Genomic DNA, 26,822 nt, shown 5'->3' on the forward strand with positions numbered 1-26,822 from the left:
TTCATTGCAACACCTGAGAGCTGTCTCTTCATTTTACATTTTGGCAAGCAGAGACAGAGATGGGTGACAACACACACGTGCAGAGTCACACAATCTCTGAGACATTCCATCCATCAGCAGAAATGGGCCACCAGAGAAAACATGGCTGTTAGGAGGGAGTATTCCCTAGCCAGGCCCTAAGACTGAAGCCCATTCCTGCCCCTCCCCCTTCTTGGCACCATCTCCAACTTGGGAACACTGTTTAAGAATCAAGCTTTCAAGTTGCTATACTGAGACAAGGTTCAAAACTCCGCTTCTGAGTGGCAGGAGCTCAGCAGGCTGGCCACCCTCCCTGCACAGAGCTCACTGTCATTGGGTAATGTTGACAGCCAAGTGGAGTCATGAGGAGAACATTCCCCATTCATTGGGAGTTACATCTGTGGTCTGAATCTGGTCATACACTCATGCCTGCCTATCAGAGAGGTCTATGTCAGGAGACCAGAGCCAGCAGGGAACAGCTGGTGGGGAAGAGCCTAGCTCTACACAGACTAAGAGGCAGAGGGGCAGCAGTGGAAGAGAAGCAGAGAACTACAAGTGAGTAAGGCAAAGAATCACGCAAAAGGGAAGCCAGAGCCACCTCTCAGAAGGGAGGAAGGCAAGGAAGACCACTCGAGTGCATGGATGAGAACTTCATGTGAAGTTGGGATTGTTGTAAGGCCTCAGAAATGTCCAGAGGGTGACATTTGGAAGACCTTCTAGAATCTGAAGAACCTGCCTGCTGCATCAACTCTGGGACAAGCAGGAGAACCCAAGAAGGAAACCCCTACAGGCTGCTGAGCTGCTGTCTCCAATAAGCCTCTTCCTGCTCACTTCAACAGGGAATTGGAAACAAGTCAAAGGTAGCTGTGGAAGAGGACGCCTTTCCCAGAAGCCAAGCCCACTGGGGGAGACCATCACCACAGAGCATAACAGTAACACAGCTCCTCTCCCTGATCCTAGCACTGGGGGCCAAATCCAGGACCTTGCACGCCAGTCAAGTGCTCTACCATTGAGCTAACTCCCCAGCCCGCAGGCACAGAGCCTCTTGGTCTGGCTGTGGTGAGGCCCTGAGAGCAGCTGTACACACAGGAATAGAGGCTTTATTTTCCTGAGCTTTGGCTCCTGCTCAGGGCCCTAAAGAGAAGAATTCACACCAATCTAAAAAGGGATTTATCAATCTTGCCTCCTGCCAAGCCTTATCCTTTATAAAAATAGCTGGTGGTTAGATTTTCTGGGACAGAGCTCCACCAGTTAGTTACCTGAGGCTTTGGGAGCTGAGAGAGGAGGAATGCTGGCTAAGATGCCAAGAGCCATGGCTCTAACTGCCCATGTCACTGGATCCATGCCAGAGCTCACCCTGCCTGCCTGCCCAGGACTCTAGTGAGTGCAGATAGGGACACATGAGTCTCTGTTCTGCAGAAGCCATCAACTTCCAGTCCACCTTCCCACTTGCTCAGTGCACTCCTGGTTTTGTGTGTCAGGTTAACACAAGCTAGAATCATCAGAGAAGAAGGGGCCTCGGTTGAGGAAATGCCCCCAGGAGATCCAGCTGTAAGGCATGTTCTCAGTTAGTGATCAATGGGGGAAGGCCCAGCCCTTGGAAGGTGGACTATCCCTGGGCTGGTAGTCCTGGGTTCTAGAAGAAGGCAGCGTGAACAAACCAGGAGAAGCAAGTCAGTAAGCAGCATCCTCCATGGCTTCTGCAGCAGCTCCTGATTCTTCCCTGTGTGAGTTCCTACCCTGACTTCCTTTGATGATGAACAGAAATGTGGAAGTGTAAACCGAATAAACCCTTTCCTCCCCAGCATACTTTTTGGTCATGGTGGTTCAGTTGCAGTAATAGAAATCCTGACCAAGACATTCGGTAACTCTGTACACCTATGGAGCACCTACCTAAACCAGCTACTTTTATGAACGGTACAGTCAGCACCCAAGCCCTGTGAACTCTTAGAGTCTCATTGGAGAGACATAGGCAACTTGGATGTCTCAGGATGCCTGAGGAGCACTGGTGGCTGTGTGAGGACGAAAAAGCTCCTCAGGGTAGTTGAAAAGAAGCCCATGAAGGAATGGAAGCCAGAAGAGGCTACTTGGGATCTGTGCCGACTGCACTCCTAGCCCAGTCCAGTGGGAAAATTGCTCTGTACCTGTGAAACTTACTTTAGCCTGTGGAGAGATCACATGACTGGGGACATGACTGTTTGGCCAATTAGGCACTAAGTTCACGTTTTAGCCAGTATTACTGAGAGTGCGTGTTCACAGTTAGCAGCTATCCCAGAGACATTTGGCATGTTTCAGATCTGTCGCTGCTAACTTCACCACCACTGTTAGAAATAGCATTTTGTCAATGTGATATGCAAATAAGACCCAAATGTAATTTCTTATGTAAATAAGTCACAATTCCCAAATAAGAACTGTGGAAACAGAGCTTCTTCCAACGTAAATCCATATGGCCGTTTATGTCACTTATAAAAATCTAACTCAGGTCTGTCGCAGGGCTCTGATATACGGCTGCGACGATTGAGTGTTACAGCGTTCAAAGGAAGATTCACGTTGCAAAGGCTTAAGCGGCTCAACCGGTATGCTGGGTTAATTACCTTTGTGATTGAAGTTGGATGGTGTAAAAGCCCATTTTCGCCTTCATGCAGTGAAGCTGGGTGTATTGTACTCTGAATGTATTGAGAATAGCCTTTGAATGGCTGGTTCATATTTCCTTAAATGAAATACAGTAAAATCTCATTATAACAGACCTCTCTATTTATGGCCTGGATTCGGTCAAATGTTTGGTTAATTCAATCATTCATTAAATACAGTGAGTTCTCCCGGCCTTACCTGTTCAGATCAGGGCACAGCTCCTGTCTCTGGCCACTGAAAATGAGACCTATCAGCAGGGACCCAGCTCTTGGATTTCCTCCATAAGCTTTTTTTTTTTCTGGTCCCAGCCCTCGTTTGCCTAGCTCCTGGCAGCTTCCTCTGTGCTCTGAGTCATGAGGATGAGGTGTTGGACAACTGACTGAAGCTTGCTTTCTGGAGCTGGGGTCTTGATGTTCATGTCATCTATCCCGGGAGATAACTCTTGGTGCCTGCCTATGGGCCCTGGGCAGATGGTCACCTAAAGACCCTAGTGCTGACTGTGAGAGGCCAACACATTTGCAGATGACCTTGTCTATTGGAAAGATGGCCTGCCAAGACAGAAAGGGGCCAAGAGAGAGGGCCTGTCATCGAGTGTCATGAGCACCTCCACCAGCAGACAGTTGACTCTGCTCTTTCTGTCACCTGCTCTGGGTTCCATGGGAAGCTGGACAATTTGCTCTTGAGCTGCAATGATTCTCCTTGATTCTGATGAGGGGAAAGGATGCTGCTACCTTTGCACTTAGGGTCCCAAATGAAAGGGATTGGGATACTCCTGACTCCCAGGTGAGACGTTTTTCTTCCAGGTCTTTGGAAACTCCTAAACTCTCTTAGAGGGCCGTAGACAGCCATGCTCAGCAGTGCCTAATATAAAAGAAGTCAGGATGGGACTTCCCTGTACTTCCCCATTCCCTGCCTACCCACACACTCCTTACATTTCTTCCCTCCAGGTATCAAGAGTTTACTAAGCCCAGAAGCCAGAGGCTGGAAGTTCAGATACTATTGCCTGCCATGAACAAGCAGGCCCCATGACTCATCCCTCTAGACATTTGTTCTCTGGGAAGAAAGATATTGCCATAGAAATCTAGGCACCAATGCCTGCTTCAGGCCACTTCAGTGCCACTGGGGAAGTAGAGGGAGGTCAAGGTCAGGAAGTTAAGATCCTAAAGAAGAGATGTGCTCATCTGCCTGGGGCCTCTAGGCCCTCTGCTCCTGCATGGAGGACAAGGTCACATGGAAGCATGGGGATCCTCACATCCCTACTACACATAACATGCATGTATTAGTTTTCTGTCTTGACAGAATACCCAACAAGATCAACTTGGGGAAGGGGATTTGTTGTGTCTCACAGTGTGAGGAGATGTAGTCTGATATGGTGGGGCAGCCATGACAAGGAGAGTCTCAGGCTACAACTAGAGACTGAGGCTGTGGCTGCTCATAAGGGTAGACTAGGAAACAAAGAATAACACAGCCCAGGACTAGATGTGGCTTTAACCTTCAATGGCCTGCCCTAATAGCCTACTTCCTCAAGTCAGGACCACATCCTAAAGGCTCAAAATAGTGTCACAAGCTGGGACTAAGTATATAAAATATGTCCCCATTGGGACATCCCATATCAAACACGTTAAATACCAAGAAGTAGCTCCAGTCCCAGGAGCCACTGTGACAGCACATACATTTCTCATAGCTACTCTCACAGGTGACAGAGGATACATGATCAAGTGGCCAGGGGACTTTCTCTAAAGGAGCAGTAGATGCCAAAGGACTCTTCCCAGTAGACTGGTGGGTGGCCTCTCTTGAGACTTGTATCTTGCATGAGTTAGAGATGGAGTTTGATCAGCCCTGGCTATGTTGTTCCCTGGCTGGCCTTCTGATGAGGAGTCTGTCTATGACCATGGCCTACCTGAGAGGGGTTATTCCATATGCAGCAAGGAACAGAAGGCAGCAGCCGCTTCACACAATGGCCTGAGTATGGCCAGACAGTCACAGGTCATGTGGATACACCAACCTGGTGTCAGGGATGGAGGTCCAGGCACCAGGGCACACCAGTACCCTGGAAGTCTGGTAGCCTCTTGAGTATGCATCAAAATGCAAAGAACATCTCTGGAGACCTAGACTTAAAAGTCACATTTTTGTATAAATCGCTGGAGGCAATTTTGTTCTAGTTTACAGTTTAGGTATTACAGAGGGATAAAATAGCATGGGCTGAGAAACCCAAAGGCAGCCAGCACCTGCCCTGTGCAGTCATGAGTGAAGGCTGCTGGAGGCACAGGCTTCACCAATGCCCCAGTGCCTTTTCAGTAATGACTTTCTGCTGGTGTATATGGAACGTCTGTTTATTCCCACCATGTACATGCTTATTTAAGGGAAACAGGTACAAGACAGAATCCAGGCTCACAAGAACCCTGGGATGGATCTACATAATAGCAGCAAAGACTCCCACCTTCTATGTTCAGGCTTGTACCAGGTTTTTAGGACAGTAGAGCTGCCTAGGGTTGGGCAACAGTCACTACAGGGAGTACACACAGGTTATGCACAGACATTGGCAGTCACCCCAAGGCACAAAGGGCTTCAAGTGTTTTTATTGTGGCTAATATGGGAGACCTATCTAGAGGGTTCGAGACCCACACTACAGGTTAACTTTACATTTTTGAAAAGGCCTAAGTGGGTCATGGCTACAGAGGACAGGACAGAAGGAGGTAGGGCAGCCAGCAGGAGAGCCTGGCACCTGACAATGAGCTGTGTCTCTGAAGTGAAGCAAGCAAATCACCTAGGCAAGGGGAGCCATGCAAACCCGAAGACAAAGAAAGAACAAGGTTTCATGAGTTAGGGACAGGAAGCAGAAGCACACTCCTTTGGCAGATGCAGAAAGGGACAAAACCCCTGAGACTCCATTAGCTGGACGCTCTCAATGTCCAATATCATGAGGGCAAAGGCAGGTAGGTGAGTATCCAGAGGAAGTGAGCTGGCCTCATATCCTGCAGGAACATCCGACAGTGGACCATAGTCCCCTCCTCTCTCCCTCTCCTGACTCCATAGCATACGAGCAGGGTTCTCCCACAGTTGTGGTTTCCAATACCTCTGAGCAGAGAGGATTTTCAGGTATGGGGGGGAACCACTCATAAAATGGAGGCTCCAATTTCAGAGGCGTGATTGTTGTGTGCCCTTTATAAAACAAGGCAGTGCAGGAGAACTGCACCGAAACACAAATGGGTGGGTGTTGCTGGTAATTACAGGAGAGAGCACATGGAATGAGGTTCCATCCAGAGCTGTTACTACAGCAGAGCAGAGCAGAATGCCCTCTGCTTGGGGCACCCTAATTTGTTCTTCCACCATTGTGCTTATTTCAAATTAATATGCTTAGGATGGGGACCTTGCCTGCATTCTGTCACCATGGGAGACAGACAGCAGGAGCTGAGGCAATTAGAACCAGAACCCCAAAGGAGTTTCACTGTTCAAGAGCACCCGATGCCGAGACCACAAGCACTTTCCCTTTACAATCCCAGATTACACAGGAGGCTTAGAATCCACGGGCTGACAGGTTCTAATCATGGAAGAGCTGTGTAATTACATGAGTGTTCTGTAAACCATTTAATTCCACCAAGACTGTGATAGGCAGAGTGACTTACAATTGTATCTATAATTGCCTGGCTTTAAACTTTTATAATATACTAAAGCAAGACACTGATAAGAAAAAGTGATGTGTTCTCCTTTCTTTGCCAGATTAGATCTAAGACCAGTGGGCACTGTATAGAAGGAAAAAAACCACAGCACATGAATTTTTGAAACTTATTTTAACAGCTTTTTTAGGTGTAACAGACATACCATAAAGTGCACATATTGGAGTACATTATTTAATGTTTCTAAGTCTACAGATACTGTAAATCCATTATTCCCATCAAGTGTCACTCTCAGAGGTTCCTCTTGCTTCTTTGTCATCTCTCCTCCTCTTCCCTCTCCCCTCCTCCTCCTCTTCTTTCTTCTCCTCTCCTTCCTCTTCTCTCCTCCTCCCCTTCTCCCTCAGCACAAGTAGAGATGCTCTAGTGGGCAGTCTATAAACAGGATCACAGAATGGGTTTTTAGGGAGGACGGAATCTGGCTTCGTCCACTCAGTATAATTATTTGGAGATTCGGTTGTGCTATCACCATGCCCATTGCCTTTTACTGCTAAGTGGTTGTCCTAATTTCATTCTGTTGCTGTGATAAACCTCTCTGACTAAAAGCGACTTGATAGAAGAAAAGATTTATTTCACCTTATACTTCCAAGCCACAATCCATCATCAAGGGAAGTCAGGACAGGAACTCAAGCAGGAACTTAGCGGAGAAAGCACAGAAGAGTACTGCTTTCTGGTTCACTCAATAGCTTATGCTCAGCTCCTTTTCATATATACTCACCCCCTTAGGGATAGCACAGCCCACCATGAGCCAGGCTCTCCCATATCAAGGATCAATCAAGACAATCGCAGGCAGTCCCCAAGCCAATTCACCTGCTGACACACTTCCACTGTTTGCACTGCACTGTCACCAAGCCAGCTGCTGTGTTTATTCACAGGTTGTAGAGGCCCATGCCTTCCTGCCTCTTACATAACTAGAGTGACTGCAGTCTGAAGAGATACCTCAGTCAGTGAAATGTTTACCTTGCAAGCCTGAGAACTTGAGTTCCATTCTTCAGATACCACGTTTTAAAGGCCTAGCTGTAAATGTTCATAATTCCAGCTCTGGGGAGGTAAAGGCAGGAGGATGCATGCGGCTCTCTGGTCAACCAGTCTAGTTTACTTTATGAGTTCCAGGCCAGTGAGAGACCTTGTCTCATGTCTGGAAGAATGACAGTCCTGTGGCTTCACACGTATATGTACATGCACACAAAGGAACACACACACACACACACACACACACACACACACACATACATGTACACACTGGGTCTTAGAGGTAGGTGTACGTTTGCATTTTTTTAAGAAGATGGTATGATGCTCTCTAACAAGCTTATCATTCCAAGTGCCCACCAGTAGTTACTCTGTATCCATTTGCCAGCACTGGGTATGTGAAAACTTCAAATTCTCGACAGTCTAGTAGGTATGTCTTGGTGACACATTGAACTTCAAATTTGCATTTCTATGATAAGTAATGTTACCAAGACATTTTGTGTGCTTCTCATATATGAATCCTTTATTCAAATGTGTCATTTTGAAAGTAACTCCTGCAAGTTTATTTCTCAGCAGTACTTTTCAAAGAGCCAAATTATTGGGGCTGAGGAGGAGAGAAGGCTCATCAGGTAGGAGCACATGCTGCAAGGGCAATAGAACCAGAGTTCAAGTCCCTAGCACCCACACAAAAAAGCCAATAATGATCGCACATACTAGTGACTCCACCCATACTAGTGACCCACCCTCCAGGTGGTGGGTGAAGAGGCAGGTAAGTCCCAAGAGGTTGCTAGTTAGCCATCCTAGTAAAAATTGCTTTGGGTTCAGTGAGGCTTGTCCAAAATAAGGTGAGGGATAACAGATAATGATATCAGTATCTTTCTGTGGCTTCTGCATATGTATATGTGAGCATGTACAACTGTGCACACATACACACACACACACACATGCATCTACACACAGATACACACACACACAGAGAACATACATTAAAAAATAGTCAAATTATAAAGCTTGCTATAGTCAATTTATCAATCATTTTAGCATCTTTTATTTATTCTTTGACAATTTCATATATGCACGCAGTGTGTTTGGATCCTACCCACCCCAGTCCCCCCAGTCTCCTTGGCATGGCCAGGCTTCTTCCTTCTATACATGAGCTCTCTCTTTTTGGGTAACTCACAGAACCCAATAAGTACTGCCTGCTGGCATGCTGGATGCTTTAGTCAACTTGATCAGTTGCTGCAGGCCTTGTAATCTCATTCTTATACAGACTTTTTATGGCAATTAATAAAACTTCTTGGCACAACCCAAATTTGCAATGACTTTCTTTACTTTTTCTTAGAGATTTGGGTTTGAGTCTATGATCTGTTCTGAGTTGATTTCTACATATGATGAGATATTGAAGTTCATCTATCTTTTTTTTTTCCTCAAAAGGTTGACCAGTTAGCCCAAACCCATCTGTAGAGGAAATTACTGCTTCTCTCTGTGTTTCCTGTGGACATTTGCCCACAGCCAGTTAGCCATACTTGTAAGTTAGCTCTCCAGATTCACTCTTCTCTGTTGTTCCATTTCGTCCCCTCAGAATCCCCATGCCAGTTTTACATATAAGCTGCCAGCTCAAACACTAAAAGGCTGGAATTTCTGTGGGGCTCACATCAATCAGCAGCAGTGGGGAAATCAACACCATAATATACAGTTTCCTGATCCACAAATTTGCCTGAGCGCTCTCTCTCTTCATTCAGTGCTTTCGTTTTTCTCAGAAAATGTTACATGGCTTTCATTCTATAGTATTACACCTCCTTGGTCAGATTTATCCTTAAAAATTCCATATTCTGAGACTATTACACATGGGATTTTAAAATATTAATCAGAATTGATGCTTATAAATGGAAATGCAGTTGACCTTTGTCCACAGACCTGGTTTTCAGTGTTGCTGAAGTTATTTGCTAGTTTCTGAAAACCCTTTTTCTTCAAGCTGCTCTTGTCAGTGTGCTTTGTCACTTCCAAGGAGAAGCAAGGTGGGACAGACACTAAAATCTACAGCTACCATCATCCATAAAGTATGGGAATGTCTACCCACACCAGGTCTACTAAATCTTGAACCAGATCTGGCCATTGTAATAAGGCAGAGAAAGGAAGCAAAAGGTACCCATTTCGGAAAGAGTGGAATAAAATGTATCTCCAATGGCGGGCCCTCTTGTGTAGGTCCCAAGGGGTGTAGTGGGCTTTCGGGTGGCTTTAGACCCTGTCAAATGGACAGTGAAAGCTGGCCAGGGAAGTGCTATCATTAAGTCATGAAATTTCTTGTTATTTTAAGTGTGCCAAGATTTTTGTTTAGAAATGAACACTGGGTTTAAGTTCATGCCTTGCTATTGTGTACTTTGTTAACTCTTCTCCGTGTCTGCTTCATTTGGGGTTTGCAGTGGCCCTCCTCCCATGACACAGTGAACCATTTCTTCCTCCTGGTTTTAGATAATGATGTCACATGTACAATATATGATCCCCACCGTGTACTGTAATTGTTTTGCCTCAATTAATTATTAATTTAAAGCACCTTTAGAAATAGCAGGGCTAAGTCAGTGATCCCCAATTCTGGCGCTCTCCTTTCTGCGAAGTCATATTTACTCCTCACGCAATTTCTCTTCTGCCTGAGGACTTTAACGTTTCTTGTGTGCACATCTTCTGGGAATAGATGTTTTTAAGCTTTTGTATGTACAGAAAAGTCTATTTTGACTTTATTTTTGAAAGGCACTTTTACCTGCTATGAAATTCCAGGCTGAATTATTTTCCCTTTCAATTCTATACAGAGTTCTTGGCTACTGTCTGTCTTACAACATTTCTGAAGGAGAGTCTGCTTCAGTTGCTGTCTTTGCTTTTCACAGTGTGATATGAAGAGCCCAGCTCATGCTGCTTAATCCCTTTAGGGATCTTTAAATTTTCCCCCTGAGAATTTCTTTCACTATGTGTGCAGTTCCACAGTCGCTTATGCAAAGGGTTTTGATGTGTTTCTGACCCACTAAGGCGCATTTTCATCTGGTTTTCATGTCCAGTTCAAGTAGAACCCATTTTCTTCTGCATCTTTTCTGGTTCTCTCTCTCTCTCTCTCTCTCTCTCTCTCTCTCTCTCTCTCTCTCTCTCTCTCTCTCTCTCCACACCACACACACACACACACACACACACACACACACACACACACACACACATATGTATATATATATTAGAATGTGGTCCCAATAGTTGTTCTAAAATATCAGTCCTGTTATTATATTACCTGCCACTCTAAATTAGTTTTGACTGGCATGCCTGCTTCCTTGCACACATGATCTTTTTGACTAAATACCAGATATTGTGACTTTTATTCTATTCTACTGTGTATTGTAGAAGTTAGGTCATTCTTCCTCTCAACTCCATGCTCCTAGAAATGAGACTCAGACTCACAATATATTTACAAATACCTTGGTCATACAGCTAGGTTTTTCTCTTATTAGATCATAACTTAAATTATCTCATTTATTCTAATATATGATGTGACTGATTATCTGTGCTCAAGTACCATGCATCCATCTCATCACATCTTCCTGGGAGAATCTTCCCACGCATGACTTTATCCCAGAATTCTTTCTGCCTCCCAGATGTCCCACCTACTATCCTAACCTTTCCTATAGGGCATAGGGGTTTTTTTAATTGACAGGTGATACATCCATACAACACACAAGATATTCTCTCCACAGTGTATCTTCGATTCATGTATTCCTCTAAATATTACTCTGGAAACAGCCTGCTCCTCTGACTTGCATGAAAGCTTGATTAGGAAGAGCCAATGTGATAAGAACTGAACCAGCTTTCCTCATAGCAGAGGAGCCCTGCGACATGGCAGCTGGCAGGAAGGGCACTGCTCCCTCAAATGCCTCTGTGTACTTTTTCTGTCACCCTCCCTGTGTTCACATTCATGTGGTGACCAGTCTTCAGCATGGCTTCGGAAGGTCTTCCAACTCCAGCCAACTCCAACTTCTGCAGACTTAGAGCTGTCTTAACAGGCCAGGGAGGTGGGGAGGCTCAGCCTGAGATCCCACACACCCACATGCACCAACCTTGAACCTACCAGGTACCACTGGAATTGTGCTCAACTCTAATCTGTCATTGTCCATCATTAACCAATATTCAGTATCCTGACCTTAATCGTTTCTATATTTTCACCTTTTTAAGATTAATTTTTTGTTCTGAGGGTAACTCTGATACTCTTAGTAAACCAAAAGACAGAGAAACCATGAGAAAATTTTAAGGTCCAATCATATGAAACTTACATACAATTAAAATGACTGCTGCAGACTTATTAATTGCCTCTACTAAGTAGAATCACGTTGTGGTTTCAGAAAAATGCATGTCATTATAATTAACAATATATTTTCCTCCGATGTAATGTTAAATAAAGCGATAAATTAATGTTTTAGTGAAAGCATGAAGATTTCTGGTTTTTTGTTGTTTTTGTTTGGTTTGGGTTTTTTTTTAGCTTAAAAGTATCTCAGGTCCTGTTTGTATAAATCCTATATCAGGGCTGCCTCGTTAGATTCAAGGCAGTGTGTCTGACACAAGGAAAACAGCTAACCATACTCTCCTTTCCCCATAAATCTTATCTTTTTACTTAGCTTTTTTGAGTATATCAAGAAATTATTCTGAGGTACAGTGTGGTACCACAGCTTGGCTTTCTCTTGTTAAGAACATCATGGGCACATTGTCACCACAGAGAAGCAGAACACCGACTCCATCACTTAAGCATCGTCACCGCAGGGAAGCAGCACTGACTCCATTATGTGAGCATCATCACCACAGGGAAGCAGGGCACTGGCCTGCATCCCATGGGCAGCATCACCGAGCACTGTCCTTGAGTGAAGTACCTGCGTACTTCCTGCTGTGGAGCCAGGACTCCAGTCTAACTATAGTTTCACAGACGCTTCAACTCCATCACTTTGCAGTCCTCTTCACTAACACTCCAAGGGTGTTTAATCTTGCCTACCATACTGTATAATTCAGACTTGCTTGAAATGACTGACAAGCTGCTCAATGTGTTTTCCTTAGGGCAACGATTCTCAACCGTCCTAACACTGAGGCCCTTTAACAGTTCCTCATCTTGTGGTGACCCTAACCATAAGATTATTTTGTTACTATTTCCAAACTGTGAGTTTACTACTGTTACATATCATAATGTAGATATCTGATATGCTATTCCTGAGAGAGGGTCTTTCAACCTTCAGAGGGGTCGGGATCCACAGGTTAAGAACCACCTACTTTAGGGCACTAATGACTCAGGACTTATCCTACTGGGGCTGAGATAGGAGCTGCATCCCTGGGTTGGTGCAGCAGTAAAGTTTTCGGCTCTCTGTTCTCTACAGCCCATCAGGGGCTATACCATCAGACCCACCATGTTCTACCTTGACACCAGCACACTGCATAGTGACACCACGTCCCACCTGCCCACCATTCTCTACTATGCCCATCCTATGCATGTTGCTCCATTTACCATGTTCACTATCATATCCAATGCCCACCATGCTTACCATTTCCAAGTCCAAGTCCCACCACTCCTGCCATTCTCTACCATACTACCTCCACATCTACCATGTTCTGCTGCGACACCATGCCCTACCAGCCCACCATACTCTATCCTGCTCCATGCCTCACCATCACCATGTTATCATTTCCCACACTGCCCTGAGATACCCTCCATGCCCATTTCATTCCACCAAGATCCACCCTACCTGCCAATGTTCACCATACCCCACTAAACTCTTCCAAGCCTCCCACACCTTAAGTCTTCCATGGCTTCCAATGTCCCCACAATCCCCAGTTCAACTAGAGCTGTAGCTGGAGGGATGATGAGGTCATATTCCAAGCTCAGCCTTAGGCACTGAAGCAAGGCCTGTAACACCTCAGCGCAGCTTTGTTCAGTCAAGCAGAGGGAGGATCTTAGCTCCCAAGAGGCCACAAGGCTATTGGGTCCTAGCTGCCTGCAGCTCACTTATGTGTCCTGGATGGTGAACTCTGTGGGTAAGTTTGATCACATCCTCACAAACTAACCCAGAAGCCATGGTCAACAAGAGATTAGTACTGAAAACAGCAGCCCAAGTCCAGAACACAGTTTCCAGAGAGCAGAGACCTTTGAGGGCCTACACTCCTTGTCTCCTGGCCCTACAGTACCACCACCCCCACCTGTTGACACAGAGGCCATCATCCCCACCTCTATTGTCATAGAGGGGAACTGAAGAACATATACCACTGGCTCTCCTGGGTTTCCTGGAGGTTCCTGGACCTCTCCGCTGCCATAGTCATGTATCCAGCTCCTGTCTGGCGTGAGCCCCATACTGGCTCCCCCCATCCCTATATTGCTTTCCTGGAAGTCTCGAGTTACTTTCAGCCCCATCTCAAAGAAGCCACTCACAGAGGAGCCTTCTCTCAGGATTGTGATTAAGTAGGGGGAACTCCAGCAAGAGCTAAGCCGTTGTTTCGAAATAAAACACCACTAGTTTGTTTAACATCACTGAAATCTCCTTTATGGAATACTATCAGTCCCACACATTGCTTTACAGAGTGACATGAAGAGTCCTCTTGTGAATTCCACTGTTGTCTTCAGCTTCTCTTAAGAATCTGTTGCACTGAGTTTAGCTTAGGAGCACACAGCCTGGGCAGTTATTAGCACTGCTCGTAATGTTGGCTCCAGCTTCATGAATAAGACATCCTGCGTGTGCTTTCTCCTTTTGTTCCTTTTGTTCCATTTTATTGGTTTTCAATTTTTACTTGGCCTTAGCCATAATCTTGTTTAATGATTTTTGTAAGAGTAAAGGGATAGGAAGCCTCAGACAATGTGTTGTCTTGCCCCAGTCTGTAATGAGGATGGCTATAAAGTCCTAACAATTAAGGCCATAAATTACTGGTGTAATTAGAATGGTCCAGAGAAGCAGCCAGGCTCAGCTGGGTGCAGAACTCAAAGGCATTGAGTTCTCTGTTTGTGGGGTGCAGGAAGGAAAGATGCCCTGAGCAGAAAGCAAGAGGATGCTGAGAAACTGACATGGCAGACTTTAAGACAGGAGCATGAGGGAACTCACCCAGTCCCTCCAGAATAGATCAGAGCAGTTAAGTTATTTCTGAGACTGATGTGAGGTACCCCTGCCTGGGTATTCTCAGATGAGGGATGAAGAGACAGAGCCTTCACCATTGGGGTCCTGGAAGAAGCTAAGCCCTTAGTATCATGGTCACTGGATAGAGAGAACATCAAGGGGTCAATGGCAGAGCTGAGTGGTAAAACAGGAAAGATAGTGTCACATGGGGTCTAGAAAACAAGATAGGAAGATAGAGATGGGAGAGGGAAGATGCAACTAATAGTAAGGTTCAGCATATCAGAGGTTGAGAGTTAATTCTCTGTGTGAACTTGCTTGAGCCATAGTGCCCAGACCTCATACCAAAGAATGTGCCTCATGAGATACACATCTATAGACTGAAACAATCAATTAGATGAAGACTGAAACAGAGCAAAAGACTGGCCTGCACTTGTGTGGCAACCTTGAGCTGAGACCATGGCTATCCTGAGTCTCCAGCTTGCCAGCTTCTGAGGGGGAACATTCCATGTCAGCCCTGTTGAATCTTTAGCCAAGCACACCCCTATGGTAGGACCACCTACTTTTGTAAAGAACCATGACCAATACAGGGTGTGCTGGTTAGTCTTCACTGCCAGCGTCACTGGATTTGGAATCATCTAGGAGACACACCTCTGCGTGTTTGTGAGGGAGTTTCCAAAGAGCTTTAACTGAGGAGGGAAGACCCACTCTGCACATGGGTGGCACCATGTTATGACCTTGTGACTAAGGCTGAGTAAAGGGCAAAAAGGAGAGATTGAACTGAAGTCAGCAATCCTGGCCTCTTCCCTTTCTTGTTTCTTGACTAAGGATGCAGTGCAATCAGTCACCTCACACTCTCCTGCTGCCATGCTCACCCCACCATGATGGACTGTCCTCTCAAATGTAAGGCTTAATAAGGACTTCTGCCATTTAATTGGTTTTGCCAGATATTTGGTCACAATTATTAGAAAAGTAACTAAAACGCAAGGTGAACAGAGGCTCCGAAATCCAGATGGCGGGTAAGAAGGATGTCCACATAGGTACTGAGTGGCCAAGAGTAGTAGACACACCATGGGGCCAAGTGAGAGATGCACTGGATGACGAGCTGTTTTGTCAACTGTGGAGATGAGAAACGATGGACAAAGATCAGCCTTGAGAGGCCAAAGGGTCTACAATCTTTATCTCGTCTCTGATGGTCTATCTTCCAGTACTTTGTTTAGGGTCACATAGCAAAGGTTTGTATATCTTCCTAGAGACTCAGCCCTGAATCTATTTTGAGGCCTGGATGCCGGTCCACCCTACTTTCTATCTCACTGGGATGAGAGCTTCACCTTACTGTCTGTGATCTCCCTGTCAGTACAGCTGCCTCTACATGGGAGGGAAATAGATAAGTTCTCACCTGTAGATTTTTTTTCTCCTGAAGGCTATGTTTCCATCATGTTGGAGGATGCCATGTGATCTTTTGTTGAGCATTGAGCATCTGAAAAGGCAAACGCCTTCCCTTGATCTCTAGGGTCTTGCTCTGTGTAGGGAGATTCTCACTGAGTCCTGGAAGGTTGGATGTTAGAGAAATCTGCTCAACTTTTCGTGGGCATGCTCATCCCCAGGCATGTACATGCATTTTTTAATTGTTCCATATTCACAGCTGCTTTTACATGTTTAAATTTTCCATGAGAAATTAACTCTGCTTTTTTCCAGAGGCCATCCTTTGCCAGCCATCTCTGACCGTCCAGCATCTGTGACCTGTAGGCCCTGCATAGACTTTCATCATTGTCTATGGCTGCCTTTTAAGGCTTCTAGGCTGAATCCCAGAGTGTGCATTTGTCCTGTCCTGAGCTCCAAGTAAGAAACTACAGAAGCAGTCCTTTGGAAGGACCCCAGGTAGGGTAAGAATTGCTAATAACCTCTGCCCTTCCCTTCCAGTCCATGGGCTAGTACATCACCTCTCTCACCTCTGTGGCCAATGCCTGAGAAAGTAACAACTTGAGAGAGGGACGATTCATGCTTTCAGAACTTTCAGTAGATAGACTCAAGGCTCCATTGATTCCAGACATGTGCTCTTGAGGGAGAACTCTGTTGCAGAGAACCATGCTCAAATAATGCTGGCAGCCATATGGCAAATGGCAGGCAAAGACATGGGAAGGGACAGGAACAGGAACAAGATGCATCCTTCAGACAGTGACTTACTTTCTCCAAATAGGCCCCATCTCCTGTTAACCCATAACCTATCAATGGGTTAACTCATTGAAGAAGTTGGAGCCTTCATGATCCAATACCCTCTCAATATTGCCAAGAGCTGGAGATTAAGCTTACCAGAATGAGCCTTTCGGGGTTATTTCCCACACAAATCATAACAAGTGGAACTTGAATAGCTTCCTCCCTCCTAGAACTTAAGACAGGAAGAGATGGAGGCAAAAGGAGATGGAGGTCTTCCCGCTGTTTCCTGTGTGTAATTATGTAGATTGAACACTTGTTCGGTTGCTGCAGGTCTTTGACTGGTTTCTGGAACTCCCACAAGCCATTGCTGTCAGTTTGTAGTTGTAATATTTCTGTGAGGAACAAGAACACCACGAACACCACACGCGCGCGCACACACACACACACACACACACACACACACACACACACACACACCTTGAAAAGCAATACTTTTTAAAACAAACCATTGGCTCTGACTTTTGAATACATTAGCATCACAGCTCAGAGCCCAGTAAAGTTTTTAAACTTACTGAAAGTTTGCCAGTGTGGGTATGCTGCTTAGTTTTGAAGTGAACTTGACACAACTATAATCATCTAGGAAGAAACTCTCAATGGGAAATTATGTAATGGGGGCTGGAGAAATATAGCTCAACAGCCAAGAGTGCTGGCTGCTGCTCTTCCAGAGGACCCAGGTTCATTTCCCAACACCTGCATGGCAGCTCGAAACTGTCTTTAATGCCTGTTTAGAGGATCTGACACCCTTACACATACATACATGCAGTCAAAACACCGATGTACATAAAATAAAAAATAAATAAATGATACAAAACTTTAAAAAAGAAATGTAATGGGCATACTTACGGGAAATTATCTTCATTGTTAACTGCTATAGGAGGACCTACCCCACTATGGGTGGCACGTAAACTGTGTAGATATAAAAACCACCAACAAGCAAACAGGCTGCGTGGGTGTGTACTTTTCTCTCTGCTCTTGACTTTGGATGTGGTATGACTAGCTACTTAAGTTCTTGCCTTTACTTCAAAGAATGGGCCATGACATGGGATTATAAGCCAAATAAACCCTTTCGTCCCCTACGATGCTGTTTGTCAATGTGTTTTGTCACAACAGAAATCAAGCTAGGACAATAGGCCAATATTTAAAAAATAAAATTGTAAGTGCATTAAGTCAGTTGGAGATTCTAACCATGCTGACCCTCCTTCCCTGTGGCCTCTGCCTCCTCCAAAGGTCAGGGATGGGGGAAGGGCCGCTTCCTTGTGTGGGTATGGGACTGGGATCAGTGTCTCAGGAACAACCAGCGCACATATCAGGCAAGTTTATGTCCTTCCTAAGAGTGGATTTATGACCCACTTCCCAATCCCTGAGTCTGTGGAATTGAGAACCTTGCATGTTTTAAAGGGTTTTAATGGTAAGTAATTGTACATTTATACATATATATATGGAAGGAAACAAGCAGCAACCTGGTGTCTCAGCCATGACTTTGAAAAATAGAGTTTCTACCCGTAAGGTTACAGTCATGGTTTCATCCCCAAATTGTGTCCCTCCTTTATCTCCTATGGGCCTTTTTTGAGCGGAACTTAAGGCACCACGGGTGTTTCGATAAAACTTATTTTGAACCTCATGTATTTCATTACATAGAAATGGCTTGCAAGCTGCTTATCCTAATTATGGAAATGACACTATTAACTGAGTGTCTTCCAGCAGATGCAGCCACATTACCTATGGCTAGCCACACACAGCAACAGCCAAAAGATGTTCTTCTGCATGAAAGTTAGGGGTTCAAAGTCATTCTGAGGTCATTTACGCACCTGTTTGTCTCATTCCCGTTTGTTTCATGTAGCCCTTAGCATTCTTGTTTTTAGTTTACAGCCTATTAAACCTGATAAAATTGAAGTGTAGGCTCCCTGGGTCATCAATGAATACAAAGCACACTCTCAGACAAATGAAATGCTCTGAACAGAAATATTTACTGCACGTTAGTGAGAGGTTTTCATAAAATGTCTCAAGCTGTGCTTGCTGTTCTTTGTAATGGAACATGCCAAACCCTTCCTGAGAGAGCTAGCTCTGAGTTCATTCTTAACAGGAAAGAAGCCATTTCTACTTCCACCCCCTACTCCTACCCCCACTCCCATGCAGAGAAGTGCCGGCATCCAGAAAGCCTCTTAGCACCAAGGAATGGGGACATGTTCTCTTGCTGTAATATCAAGGTAGGGACAAAGGACAGATGACAGTCAAGAATATTCCCAGCTGGCACATCCAAGGCATAAGGCAGAGCCCTGCTTCCTGCTGCTCCTTTGGACAACCGGAAGTATTTCCCTCCAAAAAGATGCAAAATATGCCCTCCGGGGCAGACTCTTATGTGAAAGTCGGTCATGGCCCCTCATCCTTGGACAATGAGGCATATATCTAAGCAGAGAGCTGCCTCCCTTCCAATACTCTATTCTGGTCCCTGTATACAAAAAAAATCATCATCCAAGAGATCATAAGGCAGCCGGAGGCAACATCCTCAGCACGCCAAAGTTGATGGTACCTGGGGCTCAGGACTCACAGCACGACCCAGCATACTCAAAGGAAGTAGGGAGCTGGTGCTCTTTGCCAGCTAGGTATCGCAGGACAGCTTATGGATATATAACATTCAGAGATGGGCCTGTGACCTGGGCAAGTTATAGTGAGACAGATTCATCACTCCAGACCTGAGCAGTAGGGAGAGGAACAAGGAAGGCAGGTGTGCTGAGGGCTGCCCCAGCCCCTTCTAACCAGTGAGGTGGCATAGCCAGCAAAGCATATCTGCTTGAGTAAGGAAGAAGAACAAGGACACTGATAATTGGGTTTTGTCAACTTGGCATAAACCTAGACATTATCTTGGAAGAGGCACCTCATTTGAGAAAAAAGTACCTCCGTCAGATTCCCTCTAGGTATGTCTGTGTCTGCAGGGTATTTTCTTGATTACTGATTGATGCAGGTGGGGGCAGCCCCTGGTGGTTTGTGCCAGCCCTGGGCAGGTGGTCCTGAGTTGTATAAGAAAGCAAACTGAGCAAGCCATGAAGAGCAAAGCAGTATCGCTCCTCCATGTCCTCTGCTCTGGGTGCTATCTCCAGGTTCCTGCCCTGAGTTATTGCCCTGACTTCCTGTGATGACAGGCTGTGCTGTGGAAGTGTAGGCCAAATAGACCCTTTCTTCCCCATGCTGCTGCTGGCCAAGGTGTTTTACCACCTCCTTAGAAGACAGACAGGGACATTGAGCTTCATGGCCTTCTCTGCTTCTGATCAGGGATGACTGGTCCACCCTGATTTTCTGGGACTTTCCTATGCTATAACTGAAAGTCTTGGGTCTCAGAAAGGAAGCCCCTCTATTCAGGACACTGGAGTGAAAACTCGCCTGCCCTCCTCCTGCAGCTGAGCTGACCCCAATAAGAACAGAGGGCAGGGAGCTCAAGGGAGGACCATAGATAGACTCAGCATATAAACCAGATGGAAGGGACAGGCCAGGTCAGCATATGGCCCTAACATAAGGCAAAGTAGAGCTGTCAGATGAGCTCAAGCTTGCATACTCTCTACACACACTGACACATCTCAATAGCTCAATATCTGCCCCATTATTTCAGATTACCAATCATTGAATTAACATCATTTGTCATGAAATGTCAAGGTTCTCAAAATCTCCTTTCCACTCACTCTTATTTCCCAGAGTAACAACTGTACTAAACACAGTGTCACTCCTACCCAACCTGTCCCATTCAATAGAAAGACGTGAGTTCGCAAGCACTTAGAAAATGTCTAAATCCTGTGTTTTATGTCACACAGAATGTTCCAGAACTATTGCTACTCCATAGGATTCTGTATAATTCTGTGTCTTGGTGGTTGTAGCTGGTAGCCATCCATTTTTCTCTGATGTGTGTGTTAGTCGACTACAGCACAATGTATGTGTGACCCCACCCAACTGGACATTTAAGTCACCACCAAGTCTTTGCTATTATTAAACATGATTCAAAACAGACTTGATGCACCCCATGTGTGTGCTCAGAAGGCTCATGGAGCACGGTACCCATGGAATGGAACAGACAGTCACGGCAGGGCATCTCTAGCCTCAGCCACATCTGCAGCAGTAACATCGTCAGATGTTAAGGCCTTTTAAAAGATGAATGTGGAAGGGAGATACATCTGTATACTTTGATTTGCTTGCATTTTTATCTTATTTATACTTTCTTTTGAAATAGTTTCAAACCTAGTTGCCCAATCAATAAAGAGACTTCCTGTTTGCCTTCATTCAAATCTCCCCAAATGTTCCAAATTACCATATTTGCATCATTGTTCTCTCTTGTGATAGCTTTTCTCACCTCTAAGAGAATAGATTTTTGAGTAATGTTCTTTCAGCCATAAATATCTCAGTACATATTTCCTGAAGCAAAGACATATTTGCTTGTGTAACCACAGCACAATGATCAGGATCAGGAAACTGACGTTGCTACAGTATTATTATCTAATTTCCAGATCTTACTCAAAATTTACTGATTCTCACACTAATGTTATATATACCATAAGAAAATCTTCCCAGAATCTAACTGTGCATTATGTGATGTGTCTGCTGTCTCATCGCCCTGGTTTTGTTAATGAAGGCTACCTCACCATCTGTTTTGTTCTTCTTGACCTTGACATTTTGGAAAAGTGCAGTCCATTTATTTCGTAAGATACTCTTGCCCAGTTAGAGTTCATTTCGTGTTTCCTTGTGCAGTGTAATTTTGGAAGAGTTTACCAGGAAGTGCCATGTGCCCTAGTGTACACTAATGAGAAGCACATGACACATGATGGCCACCTGCACTGGTGTGGGTAACACGCTTTGCTCCTTGGCCACAGTGGTAGCCATCAGGTTTCTCCACTGCAAAGGCCTTTTCTTTGTTGTCTTCTTCAGTTAACAAATATTCTATGGCTTTTAAAGAATTTGTCTCAAAGAAAGAAACCTTACTCTCATTATCCACATCACAGTGTGAGTGTCTCTGTGTGTATATATGCTAGTGCATGTATGGGTATGTGTGTGCACTCAGATACACATATGTGTGCAGGTGAGTGTACATGTGTGTGCACATGCCCACAGAGTACAGAAGGTAACCTCAGCTAGCATTCCTCAGACCCTGCTCACTTGGTTATTTTAAAAGAGAGTCTCTCACTGGCATGGAGCTGAGCAAATAGGGTAGACTGCCTGGCCATGAACCCCAGAGATTTCTCATCTCCATCTCCCTGGCTCTGGGTTTACAAGCATGTGTCACTGCACCTGGATTTCATTACATGGATTCTGGGGATCTAACTTGGCTTCTTGTGCCTGTAAGGCTAAGCACTTTACCAACTGAGCTATCTCCCCAGCCTCTCATGCATTTTTTATTTGTACATTTCCATAAAACACATTTAAACCTTTTCTACTTGCTAACAAATACCACTGTGTATTTATTAGTGTCCCTTTCACCTCAGCCTGAGGGCATGAAGTCAACCATTATACTCAGCAGTCAACTGGGGTGACCCCTCACCACCACTGCTGCTGAGCTGAAATCTGAAGTACTGTGGATTCATTTCATCTGCCTGTTGATCCACTGATGTGGATGCATCAACAGCATCACTAATTTGTATTCATGAATAATTTGCATTAATTTGAGCTTGTGTGATGACACCAGGCATCACCCACACACTATCTGGCAACATGTTCAAGTCCTTTCCCACCTTTATCAAAGCATTTCTATCATTCCTACTGACTTGCAAGAGCTCTTCATTGACCCTGTATACCGTTCCTTTATCAGACACATGTTCTGATGTAGCCTTCCCCCAGCCGAGACTGGCCTGACCACTGTTCTCCTACAGTATTTTAAGTAGTGAACACTTTATTGTTCAGGAAGTACAATTTTTCTATTGCCTTTGCATTTCTGGTTTAGTCTTTCCTTGTTCAATGTAAGAAATCTTTTTCTAACCCAAATATGGCAATTATTTTTTTTTCTACAGAGTCTTCAAGAAGTTTTAATTTAATCTATGATCTATTTTTGGGTTAAATTTTATACACAGTATAAGGTAAGCACTGAGTTTCCATTTTCATATAGATATTCTGATTTTTCAAAAGCAATTGTTAAAAAGAACATTCTTTCTGCATTGAATTGGCTCGATGCCTTTGTAGGAAAGGCACAAAGCCATACATGTGTAATTCTATTTCCAGACCCTTCTTCTTATTCCATCCTCTGTGTCTATTCTTATGCTAATACCCCCACACTACTGATAAGTTTCGTATTAAGTTTGATTTCAGCCACTGTAACTCATCAAGTTTTCTCTTTTTCAAAATTGTTTTGGCCCTTCCAAGTCCTTATATTTCCATATCAATTTTCAACTCAACTTGCGATTATCCACAAAGGCTGACACCATGCCCCAGGCACTTGAAGGTATCTCATCTAAGCTGACACAGACACAAAGTGTCCTTGGCCTTCTTTTGTTCCAGGACTTCTCAGTTCTGTTTTCTGTACTCCTGTGAATCCCTGGCCATGTTCTAGAGAAGGAGCTGAACCACATGTGGTGGAGCCCTTGCCCTCAACTATGCAAAGCCTTGGCCTTCATGTGGTAGAACCCCAGACAACACTGACAGACTAGTTCTGGATGCCAGTGAAGTGTCATAGCCTGGGCGGAGTATTGGCAATGGGCCTCACTGGCCTAGAATCTTGGGACTACCAGAACTACCTGTCTTGATTCACACACCTAGGCAGAACCTTCAGTGACACCTGAATGGGATGCTAAAGCAAACATGGATGCCATACCTTCAGGATCCTGGCAGGTCTCACCTGTCTACAGCTTAGTCCTTAGAAATGGGGGAATGCTGCACACATGTGTAAAATATCTGTTACAACAGTTGTGGGTGACCATTTCATCATATGTGATGTATTCTATAATTAGAATCATGTTAAGGGTCATTTTTTCAGAAGAATCAACAGGTATTAACTGCCCTGGTTGGCATCATTTCTCTACATGGGCACACCACGGTACCTGGTGAGAGCTTAGAGGGGCATCCTCAGGATCTGAAGCCACTGGGAGAGAGGATGCCCTCAGCTCCTTGGGTTTCTTGATCCCTTACCCATCTCCTCATCCTATTACGCACAAGAGGCAGCCGGCCAGATGTTAGATCAGCACAAACTGGACACAATGCTGGACAAAAGTAAAGATGCCCATTCCCTAGAGAGACCAAAAGGTTTCCTCCGAGTCTCCACATGTGAACTGCACAGGACACTCCTGCTCTCATAGCTGTACCACCTAAAAATAGATGTTCTCTGGCATCTCTTCCCTCCTCTAAAAAGGGGGAAAGGCAAGGATATACGAAGGAGAAAAGAGAGAAGTCAGGAAGCTGGAGGATGGATGCGGATTATCAGGGAGCACAATCCTAGGCAATAGAAACCTTGCAGCTGTGAAAAGAAGCAAAACAGACAGAGCAGGGACTGGAGAGTTGACTCAAGAGCTTGAGCACATCCTGTAAAGTGTAGAGCCTTGTCCTTCCAAGACTCAAGGAAGCAGGGTACAGGGGTCCCTTCTGAACAGCAAGCCCTTTCCACATCCAATCAGAAAACCAGGGAAAAAGCCCAGTACATTTTAAATTAAAGTATAATCTTACTACTGCTATCTTAGAAATTAAAACTTTTATTTATGAGCAGGTTTGCATTGCTTCTAAAAAGGAGGGTCCCTCTTCCAAATGTAGAAACTGCATCGTGTAAGTCCCTGCGATGGGTAGAGATACAGCCACCAGCTCCCATATCCACCTCTTCCTCAGCTATGGTTGTTGTCATGGAAACTGGGTGGCAGCCAGCAGCAGAGGAACAAGGGCTCTTTCTTTTTCATTCTGTTACCTGGGTTCTTAATCTGCAGTCTGTTCCCATTTCTAGGAAATTCCATGCTGACTATGGGAGACTTTCGATGACCTTGGCCAATGAATGCTTCTTGTCCAGGCAGAAGTTGTTTCCTGTAGGCTGAATGGGGACCTCTAAAAGTCACTGGAGGAAGGAATTAGTCCTCTTAGAGAGTACAGGCTGGGCAAGGCCACTGTGGAGAGGAGCAGAGGAAAGCGATTCTGGGGAAGACACATTCTAGACAGAGGAAGAAACTCAAGGAGTCAGAAAGGAACATCTAATGACTAGTCTGTGGTGGACACGAAGCTGCTCCATGAAGGCTGGAGCAGATTTGAAAGAGGAGAAAGAGTCAGAGCCAGGCCCCTCAGGGCTAGGGAAACAAGAAAAAAGAGCTAAGACTCTGCCCACCGGGACCCATCTTCTATGGCAGGCAGTTGGCATAAATATGGACAAGCAGGCTGGACATCTCCAGGGAAGGGGGACAGGGAATTGGGAGAGGTCTCACTTTCCTGCTGTGGAGTCTGGTAAGCTAAGATCTGGAAATGAATGAGACACCTGGGGCTGGAGACACACAGGATGTTGGCAGGAAGATCTGTGTAGAACAGGCTGGAGAGGTAGCCAGCAGCCAGAAATCCTCAGGCAGTGCTTTTCTGCCTGCTTCAGGGTATTCATGTTATGAGCTCACAGGTAGAGATAACACAGGCTAAGGCTAAGACTTAGGAAGTAAGAACATGCCACACCTGGGGCCACCCATGCAGTGTTGTAACCAACCTCACAAAAGTTTGTCACTCTCGTAGGCAGCATGTGACCTAACTGTGAACACAAATGAAATCTTACACACATGGCTCTAGAAAGAGCTGTGGTGCCTTGTGGGTCACTGGCCTTAAGAAGTATAACTTTCTCATAGGGTCAGGCTTGATGCTCTAGCCCAGTAGTTCTCAACCTTCCCAAATCCTGTGATACTTTAATATGGTTCCTCATGTGTGACCCACAACCATAAAATTATTTCATTGTTACCTGATACCTGTGATCTTACTACCATTAAAAATTATAATGTAAATATCTGATATACAGGATATCTGATATGAGAGCCACCAAGGGGTCTTGACATAGATTGAGAACCAGTGTGTCTAGCCTATGCTCCAGTGAGGTGATGCTCTGAATTGGAAGCTTAACTCAGACCTCACCCCCTTGGCCACCACCTGCATGGACCCTTGTCCCATTGGTCTCTGGAAACAGACCATGGCAGGCAGATCACTTTCTGTGAGATTTTAAATCTCAGTAACCCCAAGGACTCCAGCATGAAGGAAATCAAGATTCCCACATGGTAAGGGAAGCAAGTAGCTGAGGTGAGGCAGGCTCACTGAATCTCTGAGGTTGTGATCATGTTTGTCTTGATCCAAACGGGAACATGTGGCTGATGGTCAGCTGGTTTCCATGGCATGTAGACTCTCTTTCCCGTGTCCTAAGATAGAGAGGGGTCCCCCTAGATTTGAAAATTTCAGGTCTTAACAAGGGAAAGGGAGAGAGATTGGGGAACACATATTCCTGAGATGACTAAACATGGTGGCCAATCCAGTGTCTGCTCCCCTTGCCCCAGAACACCCATGTGATTAAGGGTGTATGATTTCCATCCCATCAGACCGACGAGGAATTTCTGAAATCATTAAAACCCAGAGCATTTGGTGTGCTGTGATACCAAACACAGAAAAACACGGATATACCCATCGTTTGCTGTCTTGTCCCACTTATCAATGAAAACATCACATTTCTGTTTAGGAGCTGCTGTTTATCCTCTACCCATCATCACAAGTGTGATTTGAAAAACAAACAGAGTTCCCAGCTGCTCCACGATTAAAGCGCCTGACAGTTTATGTCTCCTGTTTGATGTGTGGCCTGGGAGGTGAGAACTGCAACAAATATGTCCTTCCACATTTCTGAGCTGGGCTGTCCTCTGCCTCCTCAGGATGCTCTTGAGTTTTCATCAGGGATGACATTGGGGGAATTTGAGATGATCTCCTCCACCCCCACCAAAAAATGGCCATTGAGTTACATGACAACTCCTAAGTGACTTAAACTGTAATACAGAATTAGAAAAGAATGATTCAAGAATAAGCTATGTTTCGAAGTGACCTCATATTGATGCAAGGTCTCACAGTGAGGCAAGCTCCCATAGTAAGGCAAGGTCCCATGGCGAGGTCTCAGAAACTATCTTACAAAGAGAGATTTGGACAGATCTTGAGAATACATGGGGCCTCATCATGGTTCCTCTCTTTTCTATTCATGTTGTTTTACAGTGACAAAGTATCATGGCGGAGTGGATAGACAGAGTCTGAGCCCGTCCAG

The 26,822-nt window shown here is 45.0% G+C and overlaps 1 long non-coding RNA gene across 1 annotated transcript; it reads left to right on the forward strand.

The window, feature by feature from the left end:
* The first annotated feature begins 479 nt into the window (after positions 1-479).
* On the forward strand, positions 480-26,822 carry LOC147996995 (uncharacterized). The gene is made up of 4 exons (XR_015655379.1): positions 480-3,432; positions 16,100-16,282; positions 22,603-22,668; positions 26,774-26,822. It is a non-coding gene; the product is annotated as an uncharacterized LOC147996995 (long non-coding RNA).

Source organism: Rattus norvegicus, chromosome 1, assembly GCF_021556685.1.
Source record: "Rattus norvegicus strain SHRSP/BbbUtx chromosome 1, alternate assembly SHRSP_T2T, whole genome shotgun sequence".
Lineage (NCBI taxonomy): Eukaryota > Metazoa > Chordata > Mammalia > Rodentia > Muridae > Rattus > Rattus norvegicus.